This window comes from Aquarana catesbeiana, linkage group LG09 (genome assembly GCF_042186555.1).
Source record: "Aquarana catesbeiana isolate 2022-GZ linkage group LG09, ASM4218655v1, whole genome shotgun sequence".
In the NCBI taxonomy this organism is placed as follows: Eukaryota; Metazoa; Chordata; class Amphibia; order Anura; family Ranidae; genus Aquarana; species Aquarana catesbeiana.
Genome location: NC_133332.1, coordinates 59,592,538 through 59,604,908, shown reverse-complemented (window position 1 = coordinate 59,604,908; position 12,371 = coordinate 59,592,538). Strand labels below are relative to the sequence as shown.

The 12,371-nt window shown below is 44.2% G+C and overlaps 1 protein-coding gene across 2 annotated transcripts in view; it reads left to right on the top strand.

Moving 5' to 3' along the window:
- Positions 1–1,294: 1,294 nt before the first annotated feature.
- LOC141107698 (cytochrome P450 2C8-like) overlaps positions 1,295–12,371 on the top strand; it is a 90,936-nt gene continuing 79,859 nt past the window's right edge. Inside the window, exons 1-2 of one of the 2 annotated variants that reach the window (XM_073598614.1) lie at positions 1,408–1,424; positions 8,802–8,911. The gene's annotated coding sequence lies outside the window, so the exon portion shown is untranslated. Of the gene's footprint in view, positions 1,425–8,801; positions 8,912–12,371 lie in introns of both variants that reach the window. The other variant, XM_073598613.1, reaches the window with a different exon arrangement.

Sequence of the window (12,371 nt, the reverse complement as noted above, 5' to 3'; positions counted from 1 at the left end):
ACACTCATGCGATCCGATTCCAGTGCGGACCAAAAAAGGGTCCTGCACCATTTTGGTGCGAATGCAAAGCGATTTCAGACATACATCTGTATGGCTGAATTTGCATCAAACACACATCGCATGTGATCTGCCCAGCAATGCCGAGCGAATCACATGTGATGTCTATCATCGCACAAGTGTGAACCCAGCCTCAGTGATCCTGCACAATATGTATAGTGTTTAACCGCCTCACGCCCGCCGGCTGTCAAATGACAGCCAGGCGGCACAGCTCTTGTTCTGGGCAGGCGTCATATGACGTCCTCCCAGAACAACCGTTCTCGTGCGCCCCCCGGGGGAGCGCATCGCGGCAATTGGTGGTGCGGTGTGTCAGACACACCGCTGCACCGATCTAGGTAAAAAAGCCTCTGATGGAGGCTCTTTACCACGTGATCAGCCATGTCCAATCACGGCTGATCATGATGTAAACAGGCAGAGCCGTTGATCGGCTTTTCCCCACTCGTGTCTGACAGAGTAGAGGGGAGCCGATCGGCTCTCCTCTACTGACCGGGGGGGGGTCTGTGCTGATTGTTTATCAGCACAGCCCCCCTCGGATGCCCGTCCAGGACCACCAGGATGCTGCCAGGACCACCAGGGATTGGCACTACACTGGACCACCAGGTATGCCACCCTAGACCACCAGGGAAATGCCAATCAGTGCCCAGGCAGCTTCCTATCAGTGCCCAGGCAGCTGCCAATCAGTGCCCATCCCGAATGCCTGCCAGTGCAGTCAGTGATGCCTATCAATGCCATCTATCAATGCTGCATATCAGTGCCCAGCAATGCCGCCTATCAGTGCCACCCATAAGTACCCATCAATGCCACCCATGAGTGCCCATCAGTGCTGCATATCAGTGCAACTCATCAGTGCCGCCTACCGTCTATCAGTGCCTATCGTCAGTGCCCATCAGTGCCACCTCATTGATGCCACCTCATCTGTTCCACCTTATCAGTGCCCATCAGTGCCGCCTTATCAAAGCCCATCACTTAAGGAGAAAATGTACCTGTTTACAAAATGTTATAACAGAAACAAAAGAAAAACTTTTCTCCCCCCAAATTTTAGGTCTTTTTTTATTTGTTTAGCAAAAAATAAAAACCCAGAGGTGGTCAAATACCACCAAAAGAAAGCTCTATTTGTGGGAACAAAATGATAAAAATTCTGTTTGGGTACAGCTTAGCATGACCGGTGTAAGTGCACTGTATTGAGGTGGTTGATCATGTAAACTGATCTGTACCATAGTACATTCCTAGTGTACTGGAGAGGGAGGAGTGCATGAAAAACTAAACAGACCTTTACACAGTGGGGGAGGTTATGTACGCAGCAGTACATTACACAAGACTGTGCATAATTTCAGGATATACCAAACATAACCAAGCAAGCAAACAAGGTGAGTAAAACACAGAAGAAAACAAGACAGGGAACATTTGAAGCGAATTCACACTATTGTGTTGCAGTAAAATTCACATGTGCATTCGATGCACTGGTGCAATGCAGTGTCATGCATTCTGGATGGATGGATTTGTGTTTTAGCATTCAGTATTGCAATGTGTGAACAGAAATGGTACGGACATCTTTTTGGTGCATTTTGGTGTGTAAAAGCCTTGAAGAAATACATGTTAACGTATGTGTGCAAACACACCATAGTGTTGTGAAGTGGCCTTGAAGATACAAAAAAAAAAAACACAAAACTTTATAGTACAGAGCAAAATGTAACGCCATTTTGGGTGTAACATTCATAGATTAGACTGTAAAATATTTTAGTAGGTATCTGATAGAGCATTATGATCTGCAAATTTCAGCAATGTTTTAGCAGAATAGCAGTACACTTAAGTTCACCTTTAATATTAAATAAATAAATAAATAAATAAATAAATGCACATATTTTTTTCATTTATTATGGGAAAATTCCCCCAGAGGGGTTTTTTAGCAGCAAAGTGAATGAATAGTAGATACATTTGGAAAAATACATTCTTTATTTAAAGTTATTGGCATACAATATTTCCATGATAGTTGAAATATGAGCTCCAAAGGGGGCATGCTCAAAAGTGCAAAAGATGCAAACACAGAATTGTACATAACATTACAAATAATGTCTAATGTACATAACATATATCTAATAATTAACATTACATGACAAATAATGTCTAATAATGTAATTATTAGATGTATGTTATATACATTAGACATTATTTGTCATGTAATGTTATGTACAATTCTGTGTTTGCATCTTTTGCACTTTTATGCCCTGTACACACGGTCAGACTCTCCAACGGAATATGTGTGATGGGAGCTTGTTATTGGAAATTCTGACCATGTGTGGGCTCCATCAGACTTTTTCCATCGGAATTTCTGACACACAAAGTTTAATGCCCTGTACACACGGTCGGACTTTCCGACGGAATATGTGCAATCAGAGCTTGTTGTTGGAAATTCCGACCATGTGTGGGCTCCATCGGACTTTTTCCATTGGAATTTCCGACACACAAAGTTTGAAAGCAGGCTATAAAATTTTCCGACAACAAAATCCGTTCGCATAAATTCCGACCGTGTGTGGACAATTCCGACACACAAAGTGCCACGCATGCTCAGAATAAATTAAGAGACGAAAGCTATTGGCTACTGCCCCGTTTATAGTCCCGATGTACGCGTTTTACGTCACCGCACTCAGAACAATCGGATTTTCCGACAACTTTGTGCGACCATGTGTATGCAAAACAAGTTTGAGCCAACATCCGTCGGAAAAAATCCATGGATTTTGTTGTCGCAATGTCTGATCAATGTCCGACCGTGTGTACAGGGCATTAGGCATGCCTTCTTTAGAGCTCATATTTTAACTATCATGGAAATATTGTATGCCAATAACTTTTAATAAAGAACATATTTTTCCAAATGTATCTACTATTCATTCACCCTGCTGCTAAAACCCCTCTGGGGGAATTTTCTCATAATATATTACCCAGGGTGTGCAGCACCATTACCTCTCCTTATATGTGTTTTTCCCATGCTTTTGCATTCATTTTTTTGCAAATGAGTCTGAAAAGCATTGCAACTGTGGTCAGTGGATCGTGGGTGCAATGCCAGGCTCCTGCAGAATCTTTCCAGCTCCCTGCCTGTAGGTACAGGCATTCAGTTAGAGCTGGAGGAAGGGCCAATGGACTCTAATGCCCCGTACACACGGTCGGACATTGATCGGACATTCCGACAACAAAATCCATGGATTTTTTCCGACGGATGTTGGCTCAAACTTATCTTGCATACACACGGTCAAACAAAGTTGTCGGAAAATCCGATCATTCTGAACGCAGTGATGTAAAACACGTACGTTGGGACTATAAACGGGGCAGTAGCCAATAGCTTTCATCTCTTTATTTATTCTGAGCATGCGTGGCACTTTGTGCGTCGGATTTGTGTACACACGATCGGAATTTCCGACAACGGATTTTGTTGTCGGAAAATTTTATAGCCTGCTCTCAAACTTTGTGTGTCGGAAAATCCAATGGAAAATGTGTGATGGAGCCCACACATGGTCGGAATTTCCGACAACAAGATCCTATCACACATTTTCCGTCGGAAAATCCGACCGTGTGTACGGGGCATTAGTGTGGTGATCTCTACCCTGGTATTGCATTGAGAATTACCAGTCCATCTGCAGTAGTGGAAGTTGAGACTTTTAGTTTAGCCAATGGGACTTGTGTCCCATTATTATTATTGTTATACAATATTTATATAGCACCAACAGTTTGCGCAGCGTTTTACAATATAAAAGAGAGACAATACAGTTATAATACAATAACATACAAGAGGATTAAGAGGGCCCTGCTCAGAAGAGCTTACAATCTAATAGGGTGGGGCAGGTGGTACAAAAGGTTGTAACTGTGGGGAATGGGCTGATGGAAGTGGTAAAAGATTAGTTGTAGGCATGATAGGCTTCCCTGAAAATATGAGTTTACAGGGGTTGCCAGAATGTAGCAAGAGTAGGGGATAGCCGGACATATTGAGGTAGCGAGTTCCAGAGGATGGGAGAGGCTCTGGAGAAATCCTGGAGATGAGCTTTGGAGGAGGAGATGAGGGAGCTTGAGAGTAGGAGGTCTTGGGAGGAGCGGAGAGGACAGTTTGGGTGATATTTGGAAACAAGATTGGTGATGTAGCTCGGGGCAGATTTGTGAATGGCTTTGTATGTTGTGGTTAGTATTTTGCATATAATTCGCTGGGCAATTGGGAGCCAGTGTAGGGATTGGAGGAGAGGGTTGGCACACGCTGAACGGTGGGTAAGGTGAATAAGCCTGGCAGCAGTATTCATGATAGACTGGAGAGGGGATAGCCTATGGAGTGGCAGGTCAATGAGAAGGGAGTTGCAATAGTCAAGGCGAGAGAGTGAATGAGGAGCTTGGTGGTTTCATTTGTTAAAAATGGGTGAATTTTAGAGATGTTACGGAGATGAATTCTACAAACCCATGAATGAATGACACAACTATGTGGACCCTGCACAACAGTGCCGATTTCAGTTCTGTTAGCTGCTACAGGGAGGGCCATTTTGGTTGTAACATGGTCTTAACAGTGGATGTAGCCTTTAAGCTGGCTGTACACGTTTTTTTTTAACTAATTAATTCCTCCAGCCACAATGTACAGTGCGGTGGAACAAATCCCCAAGGTAGCGAGACCCGGAGAAGAGAAAATAGATGCAGGGTCGTCATGACTAAGAGAGGAACAGGTCTGAGAAGGGTTAAAGAAATCAGTAGTTAGTGGGGTAGGGGGCGTAGCTTACCTGATTGGTGGCTTAAGGGTCAGATGTTCAGAGTGGAGCCGCAAGGGCTTTTCTGTGCAAGGGCTGATGGGTAATCATTCTGGAAAGTTCAGTTGATGTGAAGAGTTTCTGCTGTTCCCCTGCAGAGAAATAACAGACAGGATGAGCGAGGCCTTATGAGACCAGGTCAAGGCTGCAGCTGCTGTGCGGGGTCCACAGTGGCACCAGCAGCAACTGATGGGCATGATAGGGGGGTCGGGGTTGATCTGTCTCCTCCTGGGTCCCCCCATCTTCCAAACGTGCTAGGAGGATTCGTCCTCCTGAGTGCCTGAGCCCTTCTCACACCCCCCGGGTCCTGCGGCAGCATGGGAGCTCCACTAGGAACCCTCCAGTGTCCTCTGTTGTGCCCCATGCCTCTGGCTTCAGCAACGGGCCTGAGAGGAATCCCTTTCACTGGCAGGACCTGCGGGAGGAGGGGACCCCATGCTCTCACCCTTCCTCCTCCCCCTCTTCACTGACCCAGGATCTGGCGGCTGAATCTCCTGCTAATGTGCCGAGTGGGAGGTCAGCTTGGCACGGGAATCGTTCTGCAGCGGGCAGCGGCAGGAACCCTGTCTCTTCTGGTGCTGGGAAGATGTCCTGTGGACCCGGAGGCCGCGTGTTCCCTCTGCACGGCAGCTCGTCAGGAATCCAGAGCAAGCAGCCCCCTCCCCTGTGGCTGGGAGAGAGGCTCAATGTGGGAAGAGACCAGCTTCAGGCAGCAGGAGGGGTTGGGCGCCCTCTGCTGCTTTTTCAGTGTCGTTGCAGCCTGGCAAGACTGATGATGGAGTGACAGCTACATGGGGAGTGGCTCCATCCTTTTAAAGGGCCTGGAGACCCCCTTCTACAGCTGGGGGTGCACGGGGATGCCTGCAGCTTTCCAAATGTGTCTAAGGCGCCTGAAGCAGACGAAGGACGTCGGGGCTCTCTGGGCCTGAGTCTCCAGCAAGCGGGGTGCCTGCGGCAACACCTTTAGGTGAGTGGTCCGACTAATCCAGCGAGGTTTCCAGTGATGACGGCGACAGGCAGTCGGCGCCCTGCTCTACAGAGCCAACTGGGATCCGGAAGTGTGGCTGATCGCCATCCGGTGCAAAGGGAGCCTGGTAAGTCACGTTCTTTAACTACCTCTTTATCTCAAGGTGTGGGGGTTGATGCAGGGGATCAGGGTGGGTCCCCTGGCGGGGTTAATATAGGTCTACCGGTAAGGAACCCTGAGGATACGTTGGGCTTGGTGGAATTTTTTGTGGGTTTTCACGATTTGTTGGGCCATTGTGCTCCGTCCGGGCCTGCTGGGCCCATTTTGGGGCCAATGGGGGCGTGGCTCCCTGCCGTAGCCACGTTTAGTGGCTTAGGCCGTGATGTCTCCGCCATACCTCGTTCTGCGCTACCAATGGTGGTTGGCACCGCGTCACAGCATGGCGAGCAGGGAAGGAAGGACGTAGCGCTGGGTACCGAGGTTGTGGCTCGGAGTCGCATAAGGCCAAGGAGTCGGGAAATGATGGGGTTTGCCTGGCAGATATGGCGAAATGTGAGGTTTATGTCTGCTTTCAGGGTCTGTTGGGGGTTCATCTTAACACTCCAGATGATGTCAGAGTGACGAAACGCGTAGGCCGGAGTCAGCATACGACCTTGCATCACTTCCTTTCACTGAGATAGTGTCAGCAATACATGCTTGTTATACCTTTTTCCGAATCCAACAATAAAGACGGAGCTATCTTATACTGCTACACAGTGGCATATACTGTGGATATGTGAGACCCCAAGAGGGGGTGGAGGATCTGGGGAGTGCAATCATTACAGGAGCACGAATAAGGCACGCACTAAGTGTTTATTCATTGAAAAGCCCACCAGAGCCAAAACGGATTCCTTCACTGGCACAACAGCACTTTTATTGTATTAGTCACGTGTTCACTTGTTTATGCACACCAGCACTTTGTATATTTATTTAATTGTATGAACATATTGCATTTATGGTTATTTTAATAATGATTTGTTGTATCTAATTTACCATTTAAACAAGTTGATATGATATACACTGCACTTCCTATTTAGCCGGGCACATAGCCTGACACACTTTTCACTTAAGAGTTCCCAGCCATTAGTATTCATTTCATTTTTTATTTTATTTCATTTTTTCATGTTTATTTTTCAATTTTATTTTTTATTTCAAAAATGAGCACATAGGCACAGTACATCTGACATTATTTTTGGTTGCAGATACTCATTTAACAGGCACTACTTAATTCACATTTTTGCTCCCCACCTAAAACTCCTTCCTCCCCTTTTGGGGAGTAGAACACACCTGAACCCTATCAGGTTTAGAACAGCGCCATATCTACTTCTCCCTTTTTTTAGCTTCATACTCCACCTAGTGGAAGTAATTGGTAGAGGCAGCAGTTCTAGAAAACATCTCCGGAGTAATATTCCACTGCGCGAGGACTTTTTACTTTTTTTCCCTCTAGAAAAAAACTACTGTTGGCAGTCCAACGAGGGAAAGTGCCGTTTCCGTGTGGCCTGTCGTTTCCTGGCTCCCAGTTATGCCAGGTGCTTTAAAAAAGGGAAACAACAATCCGGTGAGTCCAATTCAAAAAGGGAGGACCCCAGTAAACCTGTCCGCGATGCTGCCGTACCTAAGTAGGTATCCCAGGAGGGCAGCGGCAGCTTTAGTTGCAGATGGCTTTGCCAATGGCTTTTGGATTCCCTGTTCTTTACCTATGACTTGCACTTCTGTGCCTAGGAATTTAAAATCCAAGGAGGTTGAAATGGGCAGGATGGCCGGCCATTTCGATCAACCACCCATACCTTTGTTGCATGTGTCACCTTTGGGGGTGGTCCCTAAAAAAGAACCCAACAAATTTAGGCTGATACATCATTTGTCGTACCCGAAGGGAGCTTCGGTGAATGATGCGATTGAGCCTGATTTAACTTCAGTGTCGTATACCTCTTTTGATACAGCGGTCAGTTGGGTTCAGCGGTATGGCGGAGGGCATTGTTGGCAAAGACAGGTATTGAATCCGCTTTTCGTCTGTTGCCAGTACATCGGAGAGACAACAGTTGCTGGGTTGTTTTTGGGGTGGGCAGTTTTTTATTGATCAATGTCTGCCCATGTTCTTCTCTATTTCTTGTTCCTATTTTGGGACTTTTAGTACTTTTGTGGAATAGGTGGTGCGGGAGGAATCGCAAGTGCGCTTAGTTCTGCATTACCTTGATGATTTTCTTTGTATCGGACCCCCAAAGTCCGTGGTTTGCAAGGTCCTTTTGCAGACTTTGGAAGGGATCACACGGCGGTTCGGGATCCCTCTTGCTCCTGAAAAAATGGAAGGTCCTTCCACGGAGATTTGATTCTTGGGTATCATCATTGATACACAGGTGATGGAGTGTCAGTTGCAGTCCTTGTTGGGTAAGCGTAACTTCACCTGCCGCATCATACCTATGGGGCGCATTTTCTGCCTTCGCCTTAGTGCTGCTACTTCGGGGGTGAGATTGCTGCATCATTACATTGGACTTTCGGGCGAGCACACGGCTCATCTGCAGGTGTGGGAGGATTTTTTTACCTCTTATAACGGGAGGTCCTTGTGGATGGCCCCGGTGGTGTCAGCTTTTGATATTGATCTGTATACCAATGTGGCTGGCAGCTTGGATTTCGGGGCATATTGTCAGGGGGCATGGTGCGCAGCAGGGTGGCCGGAGGAATGGCGAGCTGCTGGATTTTTGAGCAACCTGGTACTATTGGAGCTTTTCCCAATTGTGGTGGTGGTGGTAGACATTTGGGGATCTCGGTTTCAGAATCTCCGGGTTTGCTTTCCTTGTGATAACACAGGGGTGGTTACGGTTGTGTCCAGTCTGTCTGCTTCATCTCCACCAGTAGTTCGCTTGCTGCCTCACCTTGTTCTTCGTTGTTTAAAATTGAACTGTTTTGCAAAAGCTGTGCATGTCACGGGAGTAGAGAATTCAATTGCTAATGCTTTCTCTCGTTTTCAGTGGGACAGGTTCCGGAAGCTGGCACCGGCGGCTGAGCAGTGGGCAGTTCCTTGTCCCGCACATCAGTGGAGACTGGCATTGTGATAGCTGGTGCCCTGGTGCAACGCTTGGTGAGTGAGGGTATCTGGGCAGCGTACTCATCAGTTTGGTGGGAATGCTCTGGATTGGTAAGTTCCATTGGTGGTTGCTCTTTAGATCAGGACAGACTTTCCTTGCTGTTGTATGTTATCAGGACGGAGTTAACAGTGGGTGCACATGTGGTTTTTCTTTGTCTCCAGACTCCTCCAATGGAGGCAATAAGGTGGCTGGATTCAAATGTACGCATTTTTCATTGTTAGATTTGTACATAAACAAACAAAACAAATTCATATTTTGAGCCTTTCATTAGACAAACATTTAGTCATCTGTATATTTGCTGCGCAATATGTGGGACCATTAAAAATTAAATATTTGACCAAAATAATGTCTAACTTTGTCTAATAGCATCCTTTGCATAAAGCTACAGCTCTGATATATCGGGATGAACCCTTCATTACTGGGTCCAGCTTCCATAAATATATTACAATGGCTTGTTTTCTGTCATGCTGTTTGTGTAAGAACTCCAGTTTCATGTTTCAAAAAGACAACTTTTTCCTGGCAATATTATAATAAATGATAACAATACCCTGCGGTCATGCAGAGATGTCCATAAATCCAAAATATTCTTCTACTTTATACCATGGCACTTACAAGGAAAAGGGGCACTTGATTTCACAATCCACACATTCTGCTTTGGATTTCAAAAATAAAAATAAATAAAAAACAAAAGGACCAACAATCTGTATATGACAGACCAGAAAGCTCTCAGCCACATCAAAAACTATACAATTGGCTGCAGGTGGGATCTATCCTAACAGGGTGTGTGGACTTGATGTGATGGGTCTGTTATATTTAAATTTTATTTATTATTGCTCTCACATCATGGACCGCACATCAAGTTATTATCAGACCTTTAGATTTCATTTTGGTAGAAAAACTTCTTATGTATCCCATCTTGGCTTTGTTAAATATTATGGCAGCTGTATTCCAATTAACAACCTTATCTTAATCTTTTTTCTCTCTCAATAAAGGAAAAATTACAAAATTGTTATTTTAATTTAAACTAATCCCATTTTTACAAATTTCCCCAATAACCTGGATTTCATTTCCAACCAAAGGTTGTCTAAACCAGTTACAATATATCTAAATTGTTAAACTCATATCAGAAATTAATACTCAAATGATAATCTCAATATCACACCCTAATACTAATATATATCCACAGATAAATTTCCTTAAATGAGCACATTTTCCACTATCAAAGGATATTCAATTTGTATAATGCACGGTTAAATGTAACCTTCATTTTACCATGTTTGGAAAACAGATTCAAAATAATTGCAATCACATTGTTTATCATTAGATTAATTAACCCGGCACATTTTGTTATAAATGTTTTGTCTAAAAAACTGAAATTGGCATGGTGTTCTTCCAGCTCATCACTGATCTCTCATCCCAGCTAAATTCTTTCATGAGAATGCAAAGGAGGGGGTCACATCTGCATACATGACACACACAAGAGATAGAACTAAAGGTTCCAGCATTCACACACATACACTAATATCTCTCTAAAATCTCTTACATTTTCTTTTAACTCTTTAATATTTCCCTGCTTAACTTCTGCTTTCCTTATTTTGTTCTGATCTCCTTTGCATCCCATGTATTGTAATCCCATACTTCACATACTCTAGCTTCTATGGTTCTATGATCAGATGGGTAGCCATGGTGCTCATCCCATTTCCCTCTCTGACAACATTTAAAGTATTCTGTTTTAACTTTACTAGTTGTAGTGCCTGACCCCAAATTTATCCCACAACTTAACATAAAAATGTCCCTTTCTGTCTAGTGTTAATGTCACCCTTGATCTATCCTGCTCACATAGATAGCTGTTTCTCTAGCTGTTTACTCTGCATGATTCTTGGCCCCTATGGACTTTGGTTCCCAGTTGATGCCTTCTATGGAGAAACGTGTCGGGTGGAGCAGCTGATTCTGACGTTATCACGTTTTATCCAGCTATTTGGTTTGATCCTGAGATGTTGCTTCATTAGTTTTTCAACCGTTCCTGTTTTCATTTTTATGATTGCTAGATTGCTAGCTTGCTGTGAACATTTGCTGTGAAGTTTTACCAAAGTTTTTTAAATTGCTGTGAGCAAGTTTTTTGGAATAAAAACCCCCTTTTCGAAGTTTATCTGCACTATGGAGCTTTTTTCTTATCTCCCTTGAGTGTTAACCGCTGAGATCATCCATGAGAAGAGATCTGAATTAAGGGTGATTATAACTGTTCCTGTGTGTGGATTCCAAAAGGAGAGAGGAGTTAGCTTCGGTCGTTGAGGGTGATTGTAATCACTATCCCTGGATTGAAAGACAGGTGGAGGATTTCGATGCCGGCAGGCTGATGCAACAGGCTCTCATGATCTCTATAATTTGAGGTTCAACTGATCTGGTAAGCGGCAGTAATATCACAAGTTTTTGGGCTGCAAGAACATCTCATTCCCATCTCTCCTGATTACTGAGTTTCTCCATACTCACATTGTAATTTTTATGGACTTTGCTTATATATTTTTGATCACTTAGATACACTCACCTTAATGGATTTTGTATATATCAGAATACTTTTGCTTTAGGTCCTTGTAACAGGTTGATGGTGCACACCACTGTTCACATGGGCGTTTTTTGGTAGCATTTTTTGGTAGCATTTTTTTACTTTATTGAATCACTTTTGAACAATACTATATATATCTTTATATGAGTTTGTATGGTTGTGTTTAATCATCTTCACTGATTAATTAATTGGTGCGTGCTTGTTTTTCGTAGATATATGTTTTTGAGCTTTTTTGTATTTAGGCTTACACAAGCAGCTGCACTTTTTTCACTTTCACACAGAAATTTCCTTTATAGCTACAATGTGCTGTCACGAACAGAGGATAAGACCACCTGGGACTGTAACTCAAGATCTAGCGAAAAATTGGACAACTAACCAGGTGTACTCGGGAACTGATCCTTACAGCTGCGGGAGCAGTGTGACCACACACAAACAGACAGTATCTCACAAAAGTAAGTACACCCCTCACATTTTTGTAAATATTTTTCATGTGACAACACTGAAGAAATTAAACTTTGCAAAGTAGTGAGTGTACAGCTTGTATAACAGTGTAAATTTGCTGTCCCCTCAAAATAACTCAAAATACAGCCATTAATGTCTAAACCACTGGCAACAAAAGTGAGTACACCCCTAAGTGAAAATGTCCAAATTGGGCCCAAAGTGTCAATATTTTGTGTGGCCACCATTATTTTCCAGCACTGCCTTAACCCTCTTGGGCATGGAGTTCAACAGAGCTTCACAGGTTGCTACTGGAGTCCTCTTCCACTCCTCCATGACAGCATCCCGGAGCTGGTGGATGTTAGACACATTGAGCTCTCCTCCACCTTCCGCTTGAGTATGCCCCACAGATGCTCAATTGGGTTTAGGTCTAGAGACATGCTTGGCCAGTC